The sequence below is a fragment of the Centroberyx gerrardi genome, chromosome 6 (genome assembly GCF_048128805.1).
Source record: "Centroberyx gerrardi isolate f3 chromosome 6, fCenGer3.hap1.cur.20231027, whole genome shotgun sequence".
Lineage (NCBI taxonomy): Eukaryota > Metazoa > Chordata > Actinopteri > Beryciformes > Berycidae > Centroberyx > Centroberyx gerrardi.
The window spans coordinates 29,382,881-29,389,024 of NC_136002.1; positions in this window are offsets into that span (position 1 = coordinate 29,382,881).

Consider the following 6,144-nt stretch of genomic DNA (forward strand, 5'->3'; position numbering starts at 1 on the left):
AAGGCGGGTGTGAACCTCTCTTCCAATCTGAAACTGTTTCATTTCATCGTACAAGGTGCCTTTCTGTTAAGCCCTCTGTTGAGGCCTAATCATCAACATTAGGACAATCGGCTGCACACGCACACACACACACACACACACACACACGTACTCTTTAAATGCTTTATTTGTGTTCACTAAAGTCAACAGTAATTTGCATAAGATTCAAATATCCCCGAGGTTCAGCGTGGCCTAAGGACATTTAAGGACACAAATAGCATCATCTGCACTAAGCATACACGCATACAGTATACACACACGCACACACACACACGCACACACACTGGACTTACCACTGCACACGCCTCCACACCGTTCTCGTTGCCAGTGTTGGGAGCTGGCAGGGCCTCACCCCTCTGTCATCAGTGTTTATAGTTACTTGATCATTTGTACATATTCTTTTAGGAAGATTGAATCTAAATAATAATATGGGAATTTGATGAACTTTAAAAAGTACTTATCGAAGCGAGAGTTCACTGTTTGTGTGTTGGGTAATCTGCTGTGAAGGCAGTTATTTTGTATTGTGGACCGGCCGTTGGCAGCAGTAGAGCGAGTTTGAATTTGAATCCAGTGGATTTAAGATGGTATTCCATGAGTTTAAGAAAAAAAAATATGATTTGGATCTTTTGATTGTTGAAAAGTATTCGATGACGATGTTAAAATGACCCCTTGAGTTTTTTGATACTTTCATTGTAGTTTGGGAGAAAACATTAATTGCTCACATTAAGAGCATAATTTATTTTGGAAAGTAGCCTTTCTGTAGCTTGTTTTTTGGTTTCTTGAAAATATTTCTTTTCATTTTTGTATGATGCTTAATTTATTTTTTTCCTTTACATTCCTGATTAAAACTATGAATTAATCTGTACTTTAAAGTCTGATCCTGTTGAGTTGTAACTAGGGCTGAACGATTTTGAAAAAATATCTAATTGCGATTTTTTTGACTGATATTGCAATTGTGATATGGTTTGCGGGTTAGGGTTATATTAGAGGGAATGATAATTTTTACATCATTATTCTCATTTTCATTGAAAAACTTGATAAATGATTATGGTGTGATTTTTGCGGGGATCTGTACCAAACAAAGATGTTTTCTTAAGTCTGTAGAATATGATGTGTAGGCCAGGACGTCTCTGCAGCACGACAATATTTCATTTAAAATGGTATTTTGACACACATTTCGCCTTTAACAAATATTGCGCCTCCTGCGATTTGAAAATTGCAGTAGGCCATATTGCGATTTCGATAAAATTTCGATTAATTGTTCAGCCCTAGTTGTAACTGATAAAATAATTGATAAAATAAGGATTGAATAACCTGGGAAGTAAAGATGTCACTGTATATGATGAAAGTGCTGCATCACCCAACGAAACGGAAGCAAATATTGAAGGGTTTCATTCCTAAATGCTACATATCAGTGTTGGAAATTGTTGCCTCTTGTCCATTGCTCAATATTTAAAAAAACAACTGATTCTATCATCTAAAATGGTGCTGTTTTTTAAGCAATGGTCTGTAATTAGCTAACAACTTGACTTGATATTCCAAGTTTTCCCAGCATGTGATTAGAAAAATGAAGGTGATGCATTGACTTTCATTGTGTATAAACAGCTGAGATGGAAAAATACCAAAATCCTTGTAATTATTCTGTAAAGCACAAAAGGAAATCAAGCATCACAGACGGAGCTGTGTTAGCAATACTGAAATCCACTGAATACGTTTAACGGCTTAAAATGACTGAACTGAAATCCATTTCATTGACACATTAAGTCATCGGGACTTTCCGTAGCGCTACTGGTGCCACCCATGCAAAAAATGCTATAAATGTAACGGTACTGTAAGGTGCTTTGGATTAAAGCGCCGACAAACTGGAATATTTAAAGTTTTATTTCAGAAAGCATTCGATTGAAACGCCAGTCTTTGTTGACCCACTTCACCCCCGCTGCCTCCAGAGCCGAAAGGGAACTGATCAGGTTTTGGCTAACGTGTTTTCCGTATGCGTTGCGTTGCCGTACACATCACACACCGCTCTCACCGGGCCTTAGCTGTGCTGTTGTGTATGTTCCCAGTACAGTACAGGACCTGGTTTTTATCACTGCTGAGAGCCGTGTTGTGTAAAGTCATAATGAAACCACTGTAAGTTGACGGATACAGATGTAGACGCAGGGCTAAGCTACATGCTAGCGGGGTTAGCACTTGTTCACCGCTTGTACATTTTTAGATCAGTGGTGAACCAAATGTTGGCATTCATGTTGTATTTTTGCTAGCGGTGCTTTCAGCCATGTTGACTGTTATATTTGTCTTTCTTCACTGTCATCAGATTGTAATGCTAACAGGCATAAAGAAAGACTGTTAGCTGTTAGCATGGGTAGCTAGTTAGATAACTCCGCAACTAGCTGGAGAGTGTCTCTCTGTAAGAACTTCAACCTGTGGGCGATCGCCACCTCTGCACTCACTGAGCGCGTGCAGCGGGTCACTTCCTGCGAAACCCTCGCAGCTTCCTGTGGTAGGCCACTTCCTGTGGCGACTCTTGTGACTTCCTGTGGTTGTTTCTCTCGTGGCGGTGCACTTCCTGGTTCGGGGGTGGGGAAGCTGCAGGCTCCTGCCTCCTGCCATCGATTCTTAATCTCAGTCTCATGCAGTGTACATTTGCTGTTTTTCAACTTTTTTCTATTGTGAACTTTCTACATGAATTTTGTACATTTTCTTCTTTTTTTTATACAATAAAGATAAGAACTGTATTCACTTGTCTGGTCTTTCATCATTTTATGTTTATGGGTGTAGTATGCATGTATGTACAGTATATATATGTATGTATGTATAGCTGGATGGATGAATAGAAACAGGATTTACTCAGTACAGTATGTAATGGAGTATTTGAAGACCTGGATAACTCGATCATCCTGAAATAATCACTAAACTGTTGTTCAGAAGGAGAGACGGTTGGTTGGTATGACAGCAAGGCATCAGCAAACCAATATTTAGGTTTATTTTGACAAGTGTCAAAAAATCAACAATTAAAAACTTGTTTTTTTACTTAGAAGTCATGCGGTCCGGTCATGCGTGACAGCGGACAGACAGACTCCACTATGATCCCTATCACATCTGGAGACGACCGCGGATTAGCAGATATGAGGTCAAGACCCATGCTTGCTTGCACACACACACTCCCACACAGACACACACACACACTCAGTCACACAGACGCACATGGAGAACCCTCAAGTGTTTACAAATGATGCAAGATATCAGTCTAGTAAGAGATTCACTTCAAATGGATGTTTTCCTGTTATGAAAGAGACCTCAAATAACCCTTATATAATAAAATATTATATTATTGTTATAAGCCATTAGAAGCTCTTATAACAGGCTCAGAGCATGTAATGTGTGTCTTCGTGAGGCAAATTAGAAAACAATGACTGTAATTTAGTCTGGTTCTTGATGCATTAGAGCCATTATGTGTGTTGATTCTCTACTGATCGTCATCTTTCCAATCTATATCCAGTTCATAAAGCTTTTCCACAGCAAGGATCTGGAGGATCATCACTTCAACATGTTATGTGTCTTCAGGAGGCAAATTAGAAAATAACAGCTGGTTCTTGAAGCAGGGCACTAGGGGCTTTATCTTTATTGTCTGTGTTAATAACCATAATAAATTATAATTGCTATCAAAAGCTGATCTCATATTCAGCGATAGTGTTGTTGTTTTGGTTGCTCTTTTAGATCTAAGCACTGACCCAGATTGAGTCATCTTCACATATAAACAAGGTGAAGAACTGACCAATTTATAAGGAAGGACCTCCTGTCGAGCGCGCGCACACACACACACACACACACACACACACACACACACACACACACGTCTGTTACTGAGTCAACAGGCAGCATCTGGACCAGATATCCTCACTTACGCTCGTCCGCCAGAACGAGCCAATCAAGCGGCCCCTCAGCAAAATCAGGGATCTGATTGGCTGCGGGGGAACTGGCGCTTGGTGTTTGCTGCTAAGTGGAGGCCATCACAGAGAGAGTGACCACACAGCAGGGGGGTTCAGCTGTGTGTGTGTGTGTGTAGTTTTGTATGAGAGCGAGAGAAATTCAAGAGCAAGATGAAAGAGGAGAGAAAAACAAAAAAGAGAGATAAAGAGTGTAGAGTCAGCATGTAGTGAGAGTGTGTGGAGAAAGAAAGCGTGTGTGTGTGTGTGTGTGTGTGTGTGTGTTGGCAGATAAGGGTTTAGGTTTAATTAAAGGGGCAGAATGGGCTTAAAGGGACGTGCCATAATTAATCTCCTTTCCTAATCCCAGGAAAAGAGCAGTGGCTCCCCGCGCTGCCCGACCACTCTGCTGCTTCCACTTCACGGCTCCGCTTGTCTTCCTCCGCTGCGCTCCTCCACACAAGGAGGCTGCAGGCGAACAAGGAGGCTACACTGCTCTAATGGAAAGCACTTTTTGGTAGGGTTGGTAGAAAACAAGTTAAAGGGAAGGTTCAGGGTGTTTAGGAACCAATTCTGTTGAAGTCAAAATGATTTCACGCCACAGTTTTTTGTTTCTGAGATAATGGCATCAGCGTTTGGTTGCAGGGCTGGTGCAAGTCAGGCAATAAATATAAAAGTTTTATGTTTTAATAATGTAATATATTCATCATTATTTGGTAGGTGGCTCCATTGCATTGCTTTACTCTCACCTACAGCTGCAATCTACTGCATTCAACCTGCCTGAACGCACAGTGATGATGTTGTTCAGTATCTATGTGCAGAACGTGTCCTGCTGTCCACATGATGTCCTCTACTGTCCTCTTTGCACTTCATGTGAGATCCTGTTGTCCTGTCCCATGTATTTCTAAACACAAAAAATGTAACTGCATTCCATTACCTTACCTAAAAATGTATTCATTAAATAATGAATCTATTCTGATTACAGATACTTGTGGAAAAACTGTTATTATTACTGGGAATATTTGAAAAAAACATTTTTAAAACATTTAAACAGTGGAATGTGATCTATGGCTTGGTCTACAATGTGTTTGTATGCTAAAACCTGAAATAAGTTTCCTGAACTTTGTAATTTTTCACTTTTTCTTATACCTCACAAATGTCAAAGTAAGTATTTCAAATACGATACGGAGTGTGGCTAATCCCTTGGATTGTTGCTATGGATTACAATTTTGATGAGGTAACTAGTAACTGTAATGTAACACCCTACAGAGTAACCTACCTACCAACTCTCACCAACCCTGTTCTGCTTTTGCTCTGTAAACATAACAGACAGACCTCTAACTGTCCCTGCCTAAAAATAAGTGTCACTTTTTCCATTTAAGATACATCATCCCAGCTGAAGTTCCACAGGTGTGACAGGTTCTACAGGTTCAACCGCCCGCTGCTCCCAGGGGCTGAGGATGGGGTTGGAGACAGGAGCGCAGAAGGAATGTTTTTTCCCCCTTGATGCTCTGTTGTTGCTGCCTTACTTGGGAGAAACAGACCAAGTGTTTTCCACTTGCCTCCGGGTTCATTTGCATGCCTGCACCACCCGTCTTGTCCCGCCGCTGGCTGTGGCATCACTGAAACACGATACGGCCACGTTTGGTTCGATGAGTCACACGCCCAGCCGAGAGAGAGGGTGGCATGTGAGGTCACGTGTGGGTGAGAGATGCACCATTTCCAAATATAGTCCTCAGCTCTTCTTGACCTTATCTGACCAGCAACCGTCTTCCCCATTCAGATTCACATGACTGACACAAGCCGCCCACGCCGGTTTCCCCATATTACTGATATTCTCCACCGTGCAAGTATTCTCTCATGGCTTTTCTTAGCAACAAATCCAACTAATTTACATATTGAAGTCAGTAGAGCGCAAAACCTCCTCCACCAATTCTCTATTTTCGAAAGCTGCAGCCTCCGTAATAACTTATGTTTATCGTTTGTCTTCTGGCTGGGTTTGATTTTGCAAGAAAATACGGTGTGCGGATCTCTCTCTTTTTCAACTCTGCAAGGTATTTTTTGATCCAGCACCCACCCGATTGGGTATTGGGATGTGCGTGTCTTTTTTTTACCATTTTGCAAGAAAATACCACATGAACGCAACACTATTGCACATCGGACTTTCCCACCAGCACAT